Below are 21,195 nucleotides of genomic sequence, written 5' to 3' on the forward strand. Positions count from 1 at the left end.
TTGAAAGCCCAGGTATCTTTGTTCAAGTAGCCAATGGCTTGAGAGCCTCTCAGATGCATCCTCTAGAGGACCGGCGTGATGGGGACAGCCCAGTGCAGGCTGGACTCAGCAAAGGGGCTCCGGGGACTTTGGGCACAGGCGAAATCGTGGGCTCTCGTCCTCTCTTGGCCCAGTTCGGCTCTGTGACTGTAGACAAGTGGCTGGACCTCTCTAAGTATCAGCTCCTCCCTTTGCTGGGGAGGAGGACACTGGCCCCTTGGTGGAAGAGTTAGAGAGTTCATATCTTGCCTTTTTTGTTCATGCAGGTGGCGCCGTGGAGCCGAGTGGGGTGGTGGGCCAAGCTCTCCCATCCGAGATAGGTCCCTTAAACCGTCAGGTTTATCCAGGTCTGGGATACTGGGCCCTCACCTGGCAGGTGTTCTGGGCACCCCTCATGAGAATGAGTGAGCCTTCCTTGGCAGACGTGGTTGCTAGAATCACTTATGCTTTCTGTTTTTCTTTCTCCGTGAGCAGTGCCCCCGTGTTTACTTACATAAAGCTGCTGTGGCTCAGGCTCACTTTCCTCATCTGAGAAATGGGAAGAGTGTAGGAGGAAGAGCAAAGATCAAAAGGAAAAAAGAGAGCTCCAGGGCACGGACAGCCCTTGTGCTTGGCTCCTTCCAGTGACGAGAAAATACTTCCAGACAGGACAAAGAGGGGGCAAGTGCAGGGCCAGGCCCACTGGAGACAAGGGGTCTCAGGCTCCCAGAGGCCACGCATTCTTCACGCTCAGCTGAGCATCGTGGAGGCGCCTGTCTCCCGCAGGGGCTACAGGGGAGGGCACGGGAGACCCTGGCTCGCCCGTCTTCAGGAACCCCCAGACGTGGTGGGAACACGGGGACGGGAAATGATGATTACTAGTGACGGCTTCATGGAGAAATGAGCAGCTTCACGTGTTAGTTATGTCCTTTTCCCGGGCCCTACCACCACCCCCAAAGCTACCCAGAGCTAATGGGCTCTGACTGACTCAGGTTCCTTACCAGCTGGGTGGACCCTCCAGAGACCCTGCTCGCGGTGCCAAGCACCTTCTGCGCTGTGCCCGGTTCCATGGAGGGAGTGGTCCTCTACGCCCCAAGCTAGCTAAATAAATAAAGAAAGAAATAATAAATTAAAAAAAAAAATAAATCCAACCCCAGTCTTTCTGAGGATGTCAGGGCTCCCACCTCAGCCCCACTGTGACCCTGGGCACATTTAGCAGGCCCGTTCTGGGACTCATTATGGGAACAGAGGGTGATGGGGCTGAATGACAGGGCGGGCAGCGCGGAGAAACGCTCTCCCTCCCGCTGCAAGTCAAGGGCAGATGGAGGGGAGGTAGAGACCTAGGCAAAGCCTGCTGGGGCTGGCTGCTTCAGTAAGGGCTGCAGGTCCGTGGGGGGTGGGGGTGATTGTTGTTGAGTCACAGAACCCAGCAGCGACTCATCCCGAACATGTCTTGGCTCCTCTTCCTCCCCCCACCCCCACACCACCACCCTGCATGGCCAGCTTGAAATACAGCCAAACAAAGCCCTGGCTTTGCTTCGGGGACATAAACTGCAGCACTTTTATCTGTCAACAGGCGATGCATCTGGCTGGCAGTGGCCCAGCCTGGCATCGTGTGGGGAGAGGGGCCAAGGCTGAGCTGGCCTCCAGGCTCCTGCTGAGGATGCTGCCCCTTCTTGGGGCACATGACCAAGAGTCCTTGTGGTCACGGGGCCCAGAAGGATGACTGTTCCACCTAGGAGCCAGGTAGAGAGGTAGGGTGGCTAACATCGGGGGGGGGGGGGCAGGCAGAGAGAGGCGGAGTCTGGGGAAGGAGCGGGGAGAGAGAGAGAGAGAGAGAGAGAGGCAGAGAGACAGCGACTGAGGGGAGCATACAGCTCAGGAGAGAGACATTGAGGGCAGGAGGTAGCTAGAAAAAGACTTATCACTGGGCTGATCACCTTCCTCCCTCCCTCCCTTCTGTCCTTGCTGCCTCTTCCAGGAAGACATCCCTTTCACCTCCCCTAGAATCCTACTGACTTGGGGTTCTAGGTCATCAACTCTAAATCAGTGCTCTTCAACATCGTGTGGGAACGTGATGTATGAAATACGAGCAAGTCCGGCTGTCGTGAGCTAAGTGTTAGGGTGTGTATGATGTGTAGACTCCGTCTGTTCTTTGTGCGGACCCCCGAGGGAGAGAGGGAAGGGCTTGGAGAGTATAACTTGGAACCACTGATCATGGCCACTACCCCGCTCACGGAAAGTGGCAGCAGATTCTGTTCTATGTAATGCCTGTGTCCTCTACTGATCAAGCGCTTGCTAGTGCTGGGCCCCATGCGAATCCCTTATAGCCCGTGAGCACCTCTGACCCCCAGCTCAGGCCAGTGGGGTGGGACTCTGATTGTCCACACTTCGCAGGTGAATAACCTGAGGTTTAGAGAGATAAGGAGCTTTGCCAAGGTCACACAGGGGGCAAGTGGCATAGCTGAGATGCAAACCCAGGCCTGTGGGCCATGAAAACCTGGTCTGTGGCCCACCCTTCAGTGCCGAGGGCTCCCCACCTACTGCCTGCCCCGCCCCACGCTGCAGACAGACAGCAGGCTCTAGAGGCGGATTTGTTCTCCCAGAAGCCCTCTCACAGGTAACCATCCAAAGGGTGCCCTGCTGTCCACGTAGCCTGGCCCTTCGGCCATTTTAGGGTCTCCCAAATGGTATCTTTGCAAGGGAGCATGGCACGCCCATCAGCCATCGTCTGCTCCAGACCGAGCAGTGGGCCTGTCGCAGACCTGTCCCACGGCTGGCAAACCACCTGCCCCACAGGCTGGGGCTGGACTCAGACACAGGGAAACTTCGATCTCCGTGTAGCACTGGTCTTTACCACCTGGATCAAGACCAAGGCAAGACATAACTCTGACCGCTCCTTCCTGAGGTCTCGTCTTGTGGGTCCACAGCTGGAGCAGTGAGGTGAGATGGGGCGGAACTGGGGGCTGCCGACGTTCGGACGAGTGGTCTCTGTGCAGATCCATAAACTCTAGAGGGAGAAAGCAAGGCACCGCCTATAGCTGCAAGAAACGCAGCCCCCTGGGGTCCAGAGAAAATTATACAAGCGGTTGAGTCATTTGTTCCCTCTCTCCTGCCATTAACCTAGTTCTGTCTTCCCACTGTTCATTTCACCCATCCTCTTGGAGATCGGTTCCCCTTCCACCTGGCCGTCTATCCATCCCGGCCTTCATCTGTCCCTGCTATCATCCATCCCTCCATGCACGCATGCATCCGTCCATGCATGTATCCATCTATCCATCCATGCTGCATCCATGCATTCCCACATCCATTCATTTCTGCATGCATGCATCTTTGCGTGCATATATCCCTCCATCCATCCATTCGTCCTTCCATTGCTTCTATTATTCATCCATCCCTGCAACCAACTATATAACCCATTTCCTCCCTCCCACCATTCAGGCTCTTTTATAGATCCATTCTCTCCTCCTCCATCCATCCATCTATCCTAGCAGCTATCCATCCATCCAGCTTTATTTGCCGAGTCAGGAACCGAGACCACAGAGGAAGTAAAAGATCATCCCTATCCTAGAGGAACTCATAGTCTGGTAGATGAGAAAAATCATACGGAACAGAACGCATACTGTGCCGTGGTGTTGACTTGACTACCTATACACACAAATTGTTATCGGAGCCCAGAGAACAGTGACTAATCGTGCCTGTGGAGGTCTGGGGAGGTTTCTCAGAGGAGATATTGAAGGAAGGTTTTGAAGGCTGAGTAGGAGTTTGCCGGGTGTTTTGGAGAGTGGGAGGGGAGGTAGACTTCAGGGTTAGGAAAGGAAGAAGGGACTGCCAGGCAGAGTGAGCAGCACAGTGGGGCATGTGGGTCTCGGTGAGTTCAGTCTGACAGTGGGGTCTGTGCATATTGTGAGGACCCGAAAGGCCTGGAAAAGACAAGTGGAGCTCAGATGATCAAAAGCCTGTGTATAGGCAAAGGGAAGCCAGGGGACCCACTGAAGCAAGAGAGAGACACATGTATGGGCTCAGTGTGACAGCAAACAGGAGGGCAGTTTGGAGGGAACAAGGCCGCAGGCTAGCGGACCAGCCAGGAGCCTGTTTGCAGCAAGCTGACAGGCAATGGTAAGGCTCAGCCCAGGCAGGGAGAGGCAGGGGCCACGGAAGAGGAGGGTCACGGGTGACTTGGGACGTCTAGGATGGTGGAGAAACAATGGCTGGGAAACCAGAGAGGAGTCTGTGATCTGGGTGCATCACGTAGGGTGCTATGTTTGTAAAGACTCAGGAGGCTGTGTCCTCATGGTGTGCGCACCGCTGCGTACATGTGATCCATTTTGGTTTAAAAGTAGAGCGGGAAACATCAACCTGGAGATTCAAGTCTCTCGGCTGGGTCTCATCCAGGACACTGAAGGACCTCTCAGGATTTTTCCTGGTTGAGGACTGGTTCCCCACACACAGAGCAGCTTTGCTTTGTTCGGAAAGAAGAAGAAGAAGAAGGAGAAGATCCAAGTTTTGGGCTAGACCTTAGACAACAGGACAACGTGGCTCCTAGTCATCATGCTCCCTGCCCTTGATTGAGCGCTTCCTCTATTTCATGGATTTTAAGGCACCCCTTATTTTATTTCTTCTATTTTAAGGCCTCCGAAACCAGGATGCATCATACACAAAGTGTCGTGTCATTATTAACTAAGCAAGGCAGTCAAATAGTGGTGCTGTTATAATCCCAGGAGTCTTCATTCAAGAAACAGGGCGGTGTGTGTCGGGCTCCCCAGGGACCCGTTTGTCCCTTTTCCATGTGATCCTGACAACATCGTATGAGCTATCGGCTGTTAGCGGTTTCCCAGATGAGGAGTTGAGGCCTGAAGCAGGGAGGTCACATGCTCACAGTGACAGAGCTACTCAGAGGCGGACTCAGGATCTCAAGGCATCTTTGTTCAAGGCAAGAGCAAGCCTGGGGCTGGGAGGGTGGTGGCTTTTCCTTCCCGCAGCCGGAGACAACCGGGACAATGGTGAGCACCATCTCCCAGCCCACCATCTTCCGAGGCAGCCTCTTGTTTACCCAGACCTTTCCCCCTCTTGGCCCTAAACCCTGCGATTCTTTTCCCACTCCCAGGAGGGCTCCCACTCTGACATCTGTGGTGACCCCCCTCTCCTCCTCCCCAGAGAGGAGAAGGATGGAATGAGATCTCAAGGGAAGGGGGAAGAAATTCTGATCCCAGCTGGTTTCCCTCACATAATGCAGATTTGCTTAAATGGGAATTAGGATTAGTGCTGGATTTTGCCTTTCCTGGCAGACTGGTAATAAACTAATCTCCTCTTGGGCTGCAGCAAGGCAGAATTCCATCGAAGATGGGAGACAGCTTCAGGCTCAGGAGTGCAAAGCCTGGAAAGTAATTTTATTATTGACAGGCCCGGCCCACACCGCCTGACACACAGCCTACAGCTCCTTCCCACCTTTAATTTCGTTAATGTGTGATATTCACCCAGGCTGCGTGGCTGATGGGCACACTTGACATTAATACGTGGTCCTTGTGGTCCCCAGAGCTCGTAAAAGCTCATTATCAGTTCCAAGCCCGTAAATGTAGTTCCTGGCTCAGGTGGGCCCGAGTTCCTCAGACATGTCCCCAGGCAGTGGAGCGGTGGCCGTCTTGCAGGAGCCAAGAAATAAATGCCTCCCTTTGTCCGGGGGACTTGGCCTTCCAGGATACTGGAAGGTGACCAGAAAGACAGCTCGGCAGGCAGAAGCCTGCCCAGAGCCCTGGGCACAAATTTACATCCAAGAAAATGGGGCTCCTTGTGTCCTGCTCTTTGGGGAGGAATTGCTCCACTATTTGAGGAAAGGGGTTTGTCAGAAGCTAGCCAAATGTGGAATGTGCAGAGCCCCTGGCCCGCAATCCCACTTCCAGGCATCCGGGCTGTGGACTTGCTCGAACATTCCCACACGGCGATGTAAGCGGGAAAGGGATGGTGGCAACAAGGTTGGAACAGCGGGGAAGGGAAATATCCCACATATCTAAGGTGAGATAGCTAAATAAATGATGATCCACACCTATGAGGAGGCAGAAGACTTAGGAAGATCTATATAGTCTCAGATCCCTGGGTAGACATGATAGCAGCTGGGGAGACAGAACGTGTGTGGTAAGATCCCATTGTGTAGAGAGTTGCACCATCTCCATGGGGGCCCACACAGGCGCATGCTCACACACACACACACACACACACACACAGAGACACACAAGTGGTTACCTAGAATAAAGCCTAGAGGGTCATGTTACAAAGATTTTGCAATGGTTCTATGAAATGTGATGAATGGATAAGGAAGAACGTTCACTTTTGTAGTTACAGCCAAAGTTATATACGTATACCTCCATACCCCTATCCATAGGTGTGTGTCTTTGTCTACAGATGGATATGAATGTGTGTGTGTGTGTGTGTGTGTGTATAGAATTCCTTTGATTGTAGCCTTGGTCTGCTCCATGGTACGTGAGCTTCCTTGGGTCGACTCTGCCTGGGTGAACTTTGGAGGCAAAGATAGCCAACTGGGGTCACGTCCTCTGGCCAAGCCCTGGTCCCCATCGGTTTGCAGGGAGTCCTGAGAAACTCTTCTATGCACAGCGTGCATTGAGCTAGGATCCGCAGAGCAGACCTGGAGCTCATCGCTCTCCTGCCCTGTGGACATGGTACCGGCGCCAGGTTTGACCTCCCACGGACCTGACTTCTAGTCCCGGCTCTGCCCCATTTCGGCATGACGACCTTGGGCCAGTTATTTAATTCCTCTGGGTTTGTGGCCCTCATCCCCAAAGCGGGGCTACCGTCTCATGGGATTGTCGGCATCATCATCTGAGACAACGTGCAACTCGACCGGGGCTTCTACTGTGCGGCCGGTCCTGGAGGGCGGGAGTCTGGGAGATTTGGGGGTCAGGGGACTCGGCTATCCCATCTGTGCTGTCAACTTCGCTCTTTTGTTCCTCAGCTGTGCATGTGAACAAGCTGGTCCCCCAGGGCTGGCCTCAGCCTCGGCTGGCAAGTATGTGGCCTGGACGTGGCGAATTTGATCCTTCTGTGACCCGGGGGCTCTCCGTCAAACTGACAGAGAGGAAGCTGGGGGGAGAGGTTGGACTTCTGGCCCCTGCACTCTGGGGCTGAGTTGCTTCTTTCACTACCAAAGACCTAGGCTCTTCTTATTTATCTCTTCATGAATACCAGATCTGGAAAGTGTTGGTCTGCCCCCAAAGTCTGCATTCATTAAGCAATGATTAATTCTCCTTCACAGTTTCACCATTACTCAGAAAGCCTTTTTTCCACCTGAGGAGAATGGAGTTTCTGCGACGAGTTGGTAATGTTCTAGCCAGAAGCAAAGAAATGTGATGTGATATTGCGATTAGCATGCGTGCTGTCATCACGCACACACCCGACAGGCTCCTGGGTATTTTGGAAGACTGAAAGTATGTGCCAGTCCGTAGGCTCTGGGGACGCCATCCCGGAATGGGATGTGGGGCTGGATGCTTAGTTCTTTCTGTCTTTCTGGCCGAGGCTGCCCCATTTGGCTTCTGTGCCTGCAGAGACGGAAGGAGAGAGAAGGAACCTAGGGGGTCTGAACTGAGGTGGCCCCCAGCAGCCACATGCCCCACTAGCTGTTGCCTTTTTAAAATTTACGCCTCTCTCTTCTCCTTCTAGAGTTGATCCTGAAGCCATCAGAAAGCCACCTCAAGAGAATCCTCACTCTCCTGGAAGGAACAGACGCCAGTTGAAAGAGGTATGATTTGGCCACAGGGCAACATGGTGGCATCTTATTCAAATAAGAGTCTGATCTTCTCTCCTCTTCTCTTCCCACTCAACAAACCCTCCACTGCCAACTGAGAGAGCTTTCAGCTGGTGCCGGAGTGCAGGGCAAGCAGAGGGCGGCTTCCCTCTTGTCCCCACCCCAGACATTTGTTCAGGGTTGGGGAGCACAGCTGAGGCATGAGGAGAGAGAGGCTGGTGCCAAGGTAGGGTCTCACTGGGGCTGGCAGCTGCCCCATGAGCAGGCCGCCCATCATGGTTGCTCCTCAGGGTCGGTCCAGGAAGTGAGGGCTGAAGCGCAGGAGGCAGTGAGCCCTCCCAGGGAAGGCAAAGCTCTTCCCCACTCCCCCCTCCCACACCCTCCGTAGTCTTGGGATTGTGAGAAGAAAAGACCCTTCTAGAATGATACCCCCACCCTCTACCTCAGGACTCTCTTTTGGCTACAGTTCACATTCCAGAATGGAAATGAGAATGGAAAAGTCTTGGTTTGCTTCTTGGGTTCCAGAAGCTTCTTGGGCTGCCCACAATCCCAGGACTGGTGATGGGCTGTGTGGCTTTGAGTGCCAGTCTTGGCCAAAGGATGCCTGAGAGCCTTGGTGGAAAGACCACAGAGTCTGAGAGGTAGATGGACTGAATTTGAGGCCTGGCTGATGGGAAGCGTCGGATCAACCAACACCGAGGGCCTCTGCATACCAGGTGCTGTTCTAGGCCCAAGCCCTACACCATCCATTCAGTCCTCTTAATGGCCCTGTGGTCTTGGCACTAAAATCACCTCCATCTTAGAGAGGAGAGAACCAGGCCTCGGGGAAGTTAAGTGACTTGCTCAAGGTCATACAGCTGTGAGTGAGGTATGGTGGAGATTTGAAGCCCTGTCTGAACGACCCTACAAATCTTGTGTATTTTCCTTTGAGTGACTCTGTGACTTAAATCTTAAGGTTAACAAAATCCTGTAAGCCAGATCACTTCTTAAAATCACATTCTTTGAAAGGACATAGAAATGATTTGTTTCCTTATCCTAGATTTTTGGCTTTGAACCTTTGGGCTCATTGTGACATCTCTGCAGGTCTTGGTTTTGTGATCTCTAAAATGGGAGCATAGCGCTACCCATGGGGTTGTTTCTGGGAGAAGATGAGATGAGGGTGGTACAGACACCCCCCCACCTTCCCACCCCAAGACTGCTGCTAGAAGCGTGGATGGATGGGGTGTGCGCACTGTGGGGTGCTGCCCCCAGCCGTGTGATGGCATTTGCGGTTACAGTTGCCTCTGGTGCCGTGGTTGGGAAGCACTGGGTCAGTTTCCCAGTCACTGATCTGATACCCCCCTGGCCTCTGGGCTCATCCTTTTACTTTTGGAGGGTGCCGCCAGCCAGCTGGGATGTTTCAGGCCAGAATCCAAGGCACGGTGGCTGGCTCCCAGACGCAGATAACGCAGGGCCAGGCTGGGCCCCGGGTCCCCTGTGTCATGTGGCTCACCCTGCCCTGCCGGCTGCCTGGGCCAGAGTCTCAACCGTCAGCCTCCTGGCAGCCCGCCCTGCTGCCCCGAGGAAGCCACTGCCTTATCGCAGAGCCAGGATCCCGCACGCATTTCTTAATCAGGACAAGGCGCTGAAGCGAGTCGGGAAAAGTTTAACTTCCCCAGGACTTTCCTGCTAGGGATGTTTCTCCATCAGGGGAAGCCATGGGCCTCGAGAGGCAGGACTCTCTTTAAGTACAGAGAAAAGCAGCAAGGGTGCTTTTGTTCTCGGTACCTTCAGGAAGGTTGCAGGGGAGCAAAGCGAGTCAGCCTTGCCCCCCTTGTTAGTTAGGAAACAGATCAATGTAGAGTCCCTGGGGAGAATACAAAGAGGACCATCAGCAGGAGGCAGACGGTATGTGCCATTGTGGGAAATGTTGGCTGGGGTTTGGGGGCCAGACTGGCCAAGGCTGGGTCCCGGCTCTGCTCTTCGGTAGCTCTTTGACTCCGGGTGAGCGATTTGGTGTCCAGAGTCTCAGTTTTCTCATCTATCAAATGGGCAGATAGCATGCACCTCACTGGGTGGCTGTGAGGGGGAGGACCCTCTTGCTTGCTCTGAATGACAGAAGTCCCCTGGGATAATGTGGCTTCCCAAGGTGACCCCCTTGAAGAGGCTCGGGCTCTTGGGACGGATGAGCCGGGTGTTTGTGACCAAACAGGGAGGTTACTGTGGAGACACATACCTCTTTCCGCGCATGGTCTAAAAAAGGGCCAACAGTGGGGCCTGGGTTGTGTCAGCTCTCTGCTCTGACACCCTGGGGTGTGGGGCCACCTTGGGTGTGAACAGTTCTTCCTGAGCCTTTATCCCATGGTTTACACTTGACTCCCGACGACATTTACTGGACCCTTTCTGTAGATAATCGCTGAGCGTCCCCATGCCCCAAGAGGCAGGTATTAATAAACTCTTTATAGGTGAGGACAGCTTGGATTCAGAGAAGTTGTAAATCATTCCAGGTTTCAGGTCCAAAAAGCGGTCAGATTGGGACCTCAACACAGGGGTCCTGTCCCAAGGACAGTGTGTCGGCCACAGCACCCCACAGCACCCCGGTGGCTTCCCACATTGTCAATGACAGCACCCGTACAACCTCTGCGACTCCCCAGAGCACCCACAGAGGTACCCACAGCGTCCAGGAGGCCCCCTGCAGGACTCACAGCATCACCCCGTGACATTCATGGTAGCCCTCCTCCTGCGTCCTCCACCCAGGCTTGCACGGAATTCAGAGCTCAGGGAGAAAGGGAAGTCCCCTGATGTTTTTAATCTCCCTAGCCCGCCCTCTGCAGCAGGCTGAGCGAGCCAGTGAAGGCAGTTTCTAGGAAGCAGGGGGATCTTCCTCCTCCTGAGGTCTGACAGCGGGAGGCAGGTGGCAGGGAGGGGGTGACAGAAGCCTGGCTGCCCCAGGAGAACCTGTCCCCAGGTTCGAGTTTATCTGCTTTTTCTCTCGTTGCTCATGCTTTGGGTGCCATAGCTAAAAATCTATTACCAAATCCAAGGTCATAAAGATTTACCCCTTTGTTTTCTTCTAGGAGTTTTATGGTTTTAGCTCTTATATGTAGGTGACTGGTCCATTTTGAGTTAATTTTTGTATATGGTGTGAGGTAGGGGCCCAACTCCGTTCTTTGGCATGTGGTTGTCCAGTTCTCCCAGCACCATTTTTTGAAAGGACTATTCTTTTCCCGTTGAATAGTCTTGGCACTCTTACTGAAAATCAGTTTGCCATAGGGGTGTAGGTTTGTTTCTGGACTCTCAGTTCTATTCCATTGGTCTATGTGTCTGTCCTTAAGCCTATACCATGCTGTTTTGATTACTATAGCTTTATGTGTAACTTTTGGAGGAGCCCTAGTATATTTTAAAGCTCCCTGGTGATTCTAATGTACCTCCCAATGTCCCTGGCTTTTAAGAGGAAGGTGAGGGCAGTTGGGAGGCTTCCAGAATGATCTAGGGCAGTGCAGCATGGAGAGAACGTAGCCCTGAAGCAAAGCCACAGTTATTGGGGTAAAAAGATCATGATGGAATTGAGAGAAGTTAGTAAGGGTGATGTTCTGATCCTCCCCCATCCTGGGAAGACCTCGGGTGTGCCAAAGGTGAGAGTGGAAGCCAGTGGTCCAGCTGAGCTTAATTCACCTCCTACCCACCCCCAGTATGATTTGGAGGAAGACCTGGGTCCTAGTCACAGCTCTGCTCCACTCTGTGACCTTGGGCAGTTTACTTGACCTCTCTAAGCGCCTCATTGCCTCTGGGAGGTAGGTCAGTACCCTCTGCTGCTCGTGCAGGTCAACAGGTCGGCTCTACAAAGGCTGGCAGGGGCTTAAAGGCAACTGAATGCTTGGCAGAATGTCCAGCCCACGGGACCTGCCAGATGGTTGTCAGTCTCCTGCCCACCTGTCTCAGCGGACCTGGGGCACATGGCCTCCATTGCAGCGTATGCTGTCTTAGGCTGTCCTGGGCGGGCTGTGACAGGTTAAAGTGTCTTACTCTGCTGCGTTGAAATGCATTTTCTTGTACCCTCGGTCTGCTTGCCCCAAGTCTGCTTTGTGGGCCCGCAGAGAAGAAGCATCAGCCCCTTCCCTCCAGGCTGCACATACTTTACCCTTTGCTGCTGAAAGGTTGTCATTACCTCTACCTCCCTGCAGGTCTCGGTGCACTCCTGACTTCCCGTTCTCTTGACCCTCCCCTGGGGGGGACCTCCAGCCTGAACTGGGCGTTTTCATAGTTCAGCCCTCAGAGCCAAGGCCAGAGCTCCGGCCGTGTTCTGACCCCAGCCAAGGTGGGTGGGACCAGCACCTCCCTCGGTCCAGACCTTTAACTTCTGTTCATGCAGCCGACCGTGGCATGGGGTCCAATGATTCCCGAATCCCCGTTGGATTCAAGCTCCCATCTTTTCATTGGCCACGTAGAAAAGGGATTCACTCTTGCTCTGTACATCATTTTCCATCTAGTATTTATAAATCAGGGGGCAGTTTCTTGCAGGAGGGAGAGCATAGCTTTGGGACTAGATGAACTTCGGGGCTATTGTTTAGCTACTTATTAGCTTGGGCAAATGAACTCCATTTACTCTCCTGTTACATGAAGACAAGACATTGCAATTGCAGGCTTCGTGGTCAGTAAGTGAGATGATGAATATCACGTGTGTAGCCCACCACCCAGGAAGGAGGCAACATTCCGGAAAGGGTGGGTATCATTACCTGTCTGAACCCCACCGTTCATTTTTCTGCAGTTCTGACAGATGGGGTCCAAGCCCCGAGTTTCAGCCCAGGATGGGGCACCAGCCCCGGGCCTCCTCTCCCTCCTGGCTTCCCCATCACTCCCTGGCTGGGGCACGTGTGTGAGGGGGCAGGATGACAGGTTCTCACCACCCCAATTTCCTGCTCACTCAGCCCAACGTCTGCCAGAACGTTCTGGCCTCAGGCCAGCCCTGTGTCCATATGTAACTCATGACAGCAACCTGGTCTTTTTCTGCCCTCTTGGATACTTTCCATCCCAAAACTTTTCCTTCCTTTCTTTTCCAAGCGTTTTAAATTTACACAAGAAAGTTCATCCTGGGGCCGGACACAACCTTGTCCCTGGTAGGAGACAAAACCAGTGGAACTTTTCCCTGGGAGATGCTCCATTTCCCTGACATGGTTGGCTGTGAGAGCGAGGCCAGACAGACCCGTTCATTCTGTGGAGTGACTACTCCTTGACATCATGGAGAGGTACTAATAAGTCTTCACTTTCCTCATCTAAAGATGGAGCAAATCATTGCTTTCCTGCTCCTGCCGCAAAACTGAGCAGAACGTGCTCTTAAGAGGCTTTGTTATTATTATTATCATTATTGTTTTTTTAATAGTGACCTATATTCACATTGTGACTCACAGCTGAAGCATTTTCAAATGGCTAAGTGTAGCAAAGAGGGAGGAAGTAGAACACCATTATCAGATGCATGTCAGCAACAGAGAGGGGAAGTGACTTGCCCAAGGTCACACAGCTATTAGGTATGTCAGGGCTGGGCCTAGTCTGTCGTTCTTCTCCCCGGGTCTGGTGATCATTCTGCTGTGCCCAGCTGCCTCTTTTATTAGTTAAAGAGTGTGAAATAATATATTGTCATTAACAGCCTAAAAATAAAGGGAAAACCCAAATCAGCCGGCAGTGCTGTTCCGGTCACTGGGGTGGTTTAATGACCTGTCCAGAGCGGCTGATAGGAGAAGAAATGAATGATGTCATCCCCTGGGCCTTGGGGGGTCACCAGGGTGTCTCCCTCCTTGGGGTATGGGCAGAGTTCTGTTAGGATGGAAAGGCACTGTGGGATGGAGGAAGGAGATCAAGCTCTGCACCCTGAAGCCTTTTTTTTTTTTTAATAGACTTTATTTTCTAGAGCAGTTTGAGGTTCAAAATTGAGGGAAAGTGCAGAAAGTTCTCACATTCTGCCTGTCTTCACTCACCTAGCGCCTCCACGTTATGGACAACGCACACCACAGTGGTGCCTATGTTACATCAGTGACACATTATTATCACCCAAAGCCCATAGTTTGCATTCCGGCTCACTGCTGGTGGCGGGCCTTCCTTCTGTGGGTTTGGACAAATGTATAATGACACGTATCCACCACGATTGTGTCCTACAGAGTAGTTTCACTGCCCTACAAATCCTCCGTGCTCTGCCAATTCATCCCTCCTTCCCCGCTAAGCGACTGATCTTTTTACTGTCTCCATAGTTTTGCCTTTCCCAGAATGTCCTATAGTGGGAATTATACAGTATGTAGCCTTTTCAGAATGGCTTTTTTCACTTAGAAATATGCATTTAAGGGGCGCCTGGGTGGCTCAGTCAGTTAAGTGTCCAACTCTTGATTTTGGCTCATTTCATGATTTCAGAGTCCCGAGATGGAGCCCTGCATCAGGCTCTGCGCTCAGAGGGGAGTCTGCTTGAGGCTTCTGTCCGCCCCCCCCCCCGGCCCTCCCCACTTCTGGAAGTTACTCACTTTCATGTGTGCGCTCTCTTTCTCAAATAAATAAATAAATCTTAAAAAAAAAAAGAAATATGCCTTTAAGCTCCCCCCATGCCTTCTCATGACTCCATCACTCATTTTCCCCCCAATTTGTTTATTTTGGTAAAATATACATAACATAAAATTTACTGCTTTAACCATTTTTAAGTGTACAGTTGAGTGGTATTAAATACATTCACATTGTTGTGCGGCCATCCCCACCATCCATCCCCTTAACTCTTCTCATCTTGTCAAACTGAAACTCTATACCCATTAAACATTAACTCCCTCTTCTCCTTTCCTCCCAGCCCCTGGAAATCCCCCTTCTTCTTCCTGTCTCTATGATTTTGACTACTCTGAGTACCTTATATAAATGGAATCATACAGTATTTGTGTTTTGACGTTGTGTGTGTGTGTGTGTGTGTGTGTGTGTGTGTACACATGTGTGTGTCACTGGCTTATTTTACTTCGCATAATGTCCTTGATATTCGTCCATGCTGCAGCAGGTGTCAGAATTTTCTTTTCACCCGGAATAATATTTCAATATCTAGATGTACCACAGCTTATTTATCCATTCACCTACTGAAGGACATCTTAGTTGCTTCCAAGTTTTGACAGTGAAGAATAAAGCTGCCCTGAACATCTGTATGTAGGTTTGGGTCCATAGGTTTCTTTTCTTTTCCTGGATTTGGTATCAGGTTATTGCTGGCTTCATAGATTGAGTTAGAAGGCATCCCCTCTGCTTGTCTCTCCTGGAAGAGATTTTTGAGAATTGGTACACATTCTTGCTTACACGTTTGGTAGAATTCACCAGTGATTCTGGCCTGTGTTCTGTTTTGAAAGGTTATTCATTATTGATTCAATTTGTTTAATAGATGCAGGCCTATTTAGGTTGTCTGTTCTTGTATGAATTTGGGCAGGTTGTGTCTTTCCAGGACTTGGTCTATTTCATCTAAGTTATCAAATTCACGGACCTGGAATTGGCAATTGTATTCTTTTCTTATCCCTCTCGTGTTCGTGGGAACTATGGCGATGTCCCCTCTTTCATTTTTGATGTTAGTAATTTGTGTCTTCTCTCTTTTTTTCTTAGTCAGCCTGGGTAAAGGCCTGTCGATTTTATCAGTCTTCTCAAAGAACCAGCTCTTGGTTTTGCTGATTTTTCTCTATTGATTTCCTGTTCCGTGGCGCCCATGTTTTGATTGTAGATCTGTCACCGTCCGAGGGATCGTGAGGGTAAATCCTTTCTGTTCTCTGATTCTGAGCCTCCATATCTGCAGAATGGGCGTGGGGACAACAATACCTGGCCCAGAGTTAGTTTGAAGGCAAATATCAAATGTGAGCCCACATTCATTGATTCAACAAATACGTGTTCAGCCCCTATTATGTACCTGGCACTGCTCTACATGCTGAGAAGAACGTGGTGAACAAAACAGCAAAGTCTCCGCCCCCGTGGTGCTTGTCTTCTATCTGGGGAGAGAGAGACCTAACAAATTAACTGAACGTCCAGCAGTACGAGATGCAGGAAGGAACAGGGAGTGGCCAGGGGTTTGCTGTTTTGGGTAAGGGGCACTGGGAAGGCCTTCCTGATCAGATGTCATTTGAGCAGAGACCTGAACGCAGTGGAGCCTTGATTTTCGTCTGGGGCAGAAGCCTTCCTGGGGAAGGGAGAAGCAAGAGTCAGAGCCATTAGGCAGGTGGGTGGCTGACGTGCTGGATATCAGTGAGGAGGCCAGCGTGCGAGAGTGAGGATGGCGTGGAAGCAGAGGATCTGCCAGTCAGGGTGGGGGCTTTGCATTTTGATTCTACGTGTGATGGGGAGCCAGTAAGCACCGAAGAGATGGGATGAAATTGACATGTTACCACGATCACCCTGGCTGCCGGGTGGAGAACAGGCTGTAGGGGACAGGGAGGCCAGAGTGGAGGCTGGTGTTAGAATCCAGGCATGAGAGGAAGTGGTCTGGAAAGGCAAAATGGTGGCAGAGGTGCTGAGAAGCCCAAACGTTCAGGATCCATTTTGAAAGTAGAGCTGACAGAGCCACTGATGGGTTGGATGGGGTGGGGGAGGAGTCAAGGATGACCACAGAGTTTGTGCCTGTAGCTGGGAGCCTTGAGTGGGCTAGACTTTGGTTGGAGGGGGAAGAGAACATACCAAGTTCTGTTTGGGGGCATTTTAAGTTGAAGGATTTATTAGCCATCTAAATGGAGGTGGCAAGAATGTGGATGGAGGTATAAACCTGGAGGTCAGGGGTGAGGTCAGGGCTGGAGAGACAAATTTGGAAGCCATAGTTTCTTATAGAGAGTATTTCAAACCCCAGGCCTTAATGAGATCATCTAGGGAGTGAGTGTAGATGGAGAAGGTGATGGGGATGCAGGGTCTTTGGAGACCTGGGGAAGGTGCCCACTGGTGGCTTTCTGGAGCTGCCCAGTGGGTGACCCATCCCAGATACCAGGACAGATGGATCTTATTTTCGCAGTGTCCTGGGAGCTGTTGAGTGGCATGGAATGAGGAGGAGATGCCAACCCCAAGAGCAAGTCCTGGGCATAGTGCCTTCTCTGAAGGAGAATACTGTAAAGCTGTCGGTGCCTGATATAAAATAGAACAGGTACAGCTGGGTATTTGACACGCAAGGAGGATGACTTTTTTGGTACCTGCCTCCTGTATGCAACAAAATTATTTTTGGCAATAACGATGAAATAAAATTAATTCTCATAATGGCCAGGAAAGAAACACAGAGAGTGAAACCTTCCTTTTAGCGAACTTCACATATATAACCAGGCCAGCTGACAAACAAACATTACAGCACAAAAAAGGAAAAAAGTAATGGCTTCACAATTTTTAATTACATTAATGGATATTTTGAAAAAAGAAAGAAATACTCAAGGAAGTTTCCAAAAGAGTGAACTTCACACAGTTTGGAGAATGACCTGTGCAGACATGGCAATGCTGGTGATGATCCAATTTCTTTGTTTTCCTCCTCTCGATCACTGTGCTATCATTGCTTAGTTCAAACCTACTGTTTACGTGGGAGACTATCTAGTGGCATAGGGGCTGGAGGTGAAAACTCCAGAGATTCTGAATCCTTATTCTTGAAATGAACGTGCTTACCTGCATTGGCTTGCATTGGGCCTGGCTCTATAAGTGGTGCTCTTTGAACTAACTTCCATGTAAACCCAGTGTCTATTAAACTCTAAGTAATAAAACTGTGCTCATTTGAAGCTTACCTACATATTGTTAAAACTTACCTAAGACATTAATGAAAGATAGTGAAGGTGACACAAACAAATGGAAAGATATACCATGCTCATGGATTGGTAGAATTAATATTGTTAAAATGTCCGTACTACCCAAGGCAGTCTACAGATTTAGTGCATTCCCTATCAAAATACCAATAGTATTTTTCACAGAACTAGAACAAATAATCCTAAAATTTGTATGGAACCACAAAAGACCCTGAATGGCCACAGCAATCTTTTTTTTTTTTTTAAGATTTTATTTATTTATTTGACAGAGAGAGACACAGCGAGAGAGGGAACACAAGCAGGGCTGGTAGTGGGAGAGGGAGAAGCAGGCTTCCCGCGGAGCAGGGAGCCCGATGCGGGGCTCGATCCCAGGACCCTGGGACCATGACCTGAGCCGAAGGCAGACACTTAATGACTGAGCCACCCAGGCGCCCCTGGCCAAAGCAATCTTAAGGAAGAACAAACCTGGAGTTATTACAATTGCAGATTTCAAGATATACTTTGAAGCTGTAATGAAAAAAGTATGCTACTGGCACAAAAGTAGACAGATAGATCAATGGAACAGAGTCGAGAGCCCAAAGTATCCAAAATCTACAAAGAACTTTTCAAACTCAACACCAAAAGAATAAGTAATCCAGTCAAGAAATGGGCAGAAGACATGGACAGACATTTCTCCAAGGAAGACGTACAAATGGCCAACAGACACATGAAAAAATGCTCACGATCACTCAGCATCAGGGAAATACAAATCAAAACCACAATGAGATACCACTTCACACCAGTCAGAATGGCTAAAATTAACAAGTCAGGAAATGACAGAAGTTGGAGAGGATGCACCCTCCTACACTGTTGCTGGGAATGCAAGCTGGTGCAGCCACTCTGGGAAACAGTATGGAGGTTCCTCAAAACGTTGAAAATAGAGCTACCATACGATCCAGCAATTGCACTACTGGATCTACTATTTACCCCAAAATACTGCATATTTACCACAAAAATGTAGGGATCTGAAGGGGCACCTGCACCCCAATGTTTATAGCAGCAATGTCCACAATAACCAAACTATGGAAAGAACCCAGATGTCCATCAACAGATGAATGGATAAAGAAGATGTGATACACACACACACACACACACACACACACACACACACACACACACACTGGAATATTACTCAGTAATCAAAAAATGAAATCTTTCCATTTGCAATGATGTGGATGAAACTAGAGGGTATTATGCTAAGCAAAATAAGTCAATCAGAGAAAGATAATTATTATATGATTTCACTCATATGTGGAATTTAAAAACCAAACAGAGGAACATAGGGGAAAGGAGGGAAAAATAAAAACAAGAGGAAATCAGAGAGGGAGACAAACCATAAAAGACTCTTCATCACAGGAAACAAACTGAGGGTTGCTGGAGGGAAGGGGAGTTGGGGGATGGGGTAACTGGGTGATAGGCATGTGATGTAATGAGCACTAGGTGTTATATACAACTGATAAATCACTGAACTCTACCTCCGAAACTAATAATACACTATATGTTAATTAACTGAATTTAAATAAAAATTTAAAAAAGAATAGAGAGCCTCAAAATAAACCCACACTCATACGGTCAATTAATCTATGACAAAGGAGACAAGACTATACAATGGGGAAAAGACAGTGTCTTCCACAATGGTGTTGCAAAAACTGGACAAGCTACATGCAAATGAATGAAACTGGACCACTTTCTTATGCCACACACAAAAATAAATTCAAAATGGATTAAAGACCTAAATGTGAGAGCTGAAACCATAAAGCTCAAAGAAAACATAGGCAGTAATCTCTCTGATACTGGCCTTAGCAACTTTTTTTATGGATCTGTCTCCTCAGGCAGGGAAAACAAAAACAAAAATAAACTATCAGGACTACAGAAAAATAAAGCTTTTGCACGGCAAAGAAAACCATCAATAAAACAACAAGACAACCTACTGAATGAGAAGAGATATTTACAGATAATATATTTGATAAGGGATTAATATCAAAAATACATAAAGAATTTGTAAAAGTGAACACCAGAAAAACAAGTATTCTGATTTAAAAAAAATGGGCAGAGAAACTGAAGAGGCATTTTTCCAAAGAAGACATGCAGATGGCCAATGGGTACATGAAAAGATGCTCGACATCTGACTCATCATCAGGGAAATGCAAATCCCAATCACAGTGAGATATCACCTCACAACCAGTTAAAATGGCTAGTATCAGACAGACAAGAAACAACCAGTGTTGTGAAGATGCGGAGAAAAAAGACCCCTCAGGCACTGTTGGGGGAGAATGCAGGCTGGTGCAGCCACTGTGGAAACCAGTATGGAGGTTCCTCAGAAAATTATTACTAGAAATACCATATGATCCAGTAATTGCGCTACTGGGTATTGACCCAAAGAATACAAAAACACTAATATGAAAAGATAACTGCATCCCTATGTTCACAGAAGCATTGTTTACAATAGCCAAGCTATGGAATCAACTTAAGTGTCTCCTGACAGATGAATGGATATAGATGTGATGTGATGTGTGTGTGTGTGTGTGTGCGTGTAATGGAATATCACCCAGCCATAAAAAAGAATGAGCTCTTGCCTTCTGCAACAACATGGATGGACCTAGAGGGTATTATGCTATGTGCAATAAGTCAGAGAAAAGGGAACACCCCATGATCTCTCTTACACGTGGAATCTAAAAACAAATGAACGAACAAATAAACAAAACCAGCAACAGACTCATGAATCTGGAGAACAAAGTTAGGGGCTGCCAGAGGGGAGGGGCTGGGGATGGGCAAAATAGGTGAAGGGGATTAACAAGAAGTTTGTACCTCACTAAGAGGTACAAACTTCTTGTTCGGAGTAAATAAGGTAGAGGGATGAAAAGTAGTCAGATTTCTTAGGAAAGAAGGGAACTCAGCAGCGACTGCAGTTCAAAGACTTTTTTTCAAGGCAGAGTGATTTCTCACTGACATTGTTTAGAATTGTCAGCTTTTGGTCAGTTTTATGTTTGTGTTTAAATATCCTATAGACAATTCGTCCCCTAGTACCTACACCTTGTCCCATCCGCCCCCCCTGCCCGGCCCTAGGGAGCTGGTTTCCGAGAGGGTGTTGCTGGGAGGGGATGCGAAGGGACAGAACATTCTCAGAAGATCCTGCGGAGGAGATGCTGTGGCGGGGCCTGCTGTATGACCAGGTGGTATCCAGGCGGGATGGGGAGCAGACAGGCCTTCCAGGTGTCCAGTGTACGCTAAGGCAGGAGGCGGGGCAGAACCTGAGCCCGTAGGTATTTGGCTCATCGGGTTCCGAGAACCAGCTGTGTACGGTGTCTAGCATTCTGGAAAGCTCCAGCCTTGCGGTGGTGGTTTGCCCTGGTGGCTGTGAGGCTGCATCCCTCCTGGGGACGCGTCCAGCCCTGCTCAGTGGGGTCCCTGCCCTCCCTTCCTCCCTCTGTCTCCTTCTGTTTCTCTTCCACAGAGCAATCTGTGGAGGCAGCCGTTCTAATGAAAAATCTCATAAATACTGAGAGATAAAAATCCAGGGCTTTTGGTTTTTATTTCTGCCGAGACTCCCCGGAGAGACTTTTAGGTAGGAAATGTCCCTTTGGAGCTGAGATTTTCTCCCAGACTTCAAAGAAAGGGCTTCTTAGGAACACAACATCTGTTTAAACTGAA

General features: G+C 49.7%; 1 protein-coding gene across 5 annotated transcripts in view; it reads left to right on the plus strand.

The window, feature by feature from the left end:
- The window catches only part of TSPAN18 (tetraspanin 18), a 180,862-nt gene that overhangs the window by 26,042 nt on the left and 133,625 nt on the right, over positions 1 to 21,195 (plus strand). For all 5 annotated transcript variants that reach the window (XM_027579605.2, XM_027579607.2, XM_027579604.2 and 2 more), the window contains exon 2: positions 7,690 to 7,768. The gene's annotated coding sequence lies outside the window, so the exon portion shown is untranslated. The remainder of the gene's footprint in view (positions 1 to 7,689; positions 7,769 to 21,195) is intronic.

This window comes from Zalophus californianus, chromosome 11 (genome assembly GCF_009762305.2).
Source record: "Zalophus californianus isolate mZalCal1 chromosome 11, mZalCal1.pri.v2, whole genome shotgun sequence".
Taxonomy (NCBI): domain Eukaryota; kingdom Metazoa; phylum Chordata; class Mammalia; order Carnivora; family Otariidae; genus Zalophus; species Zalophus californianus.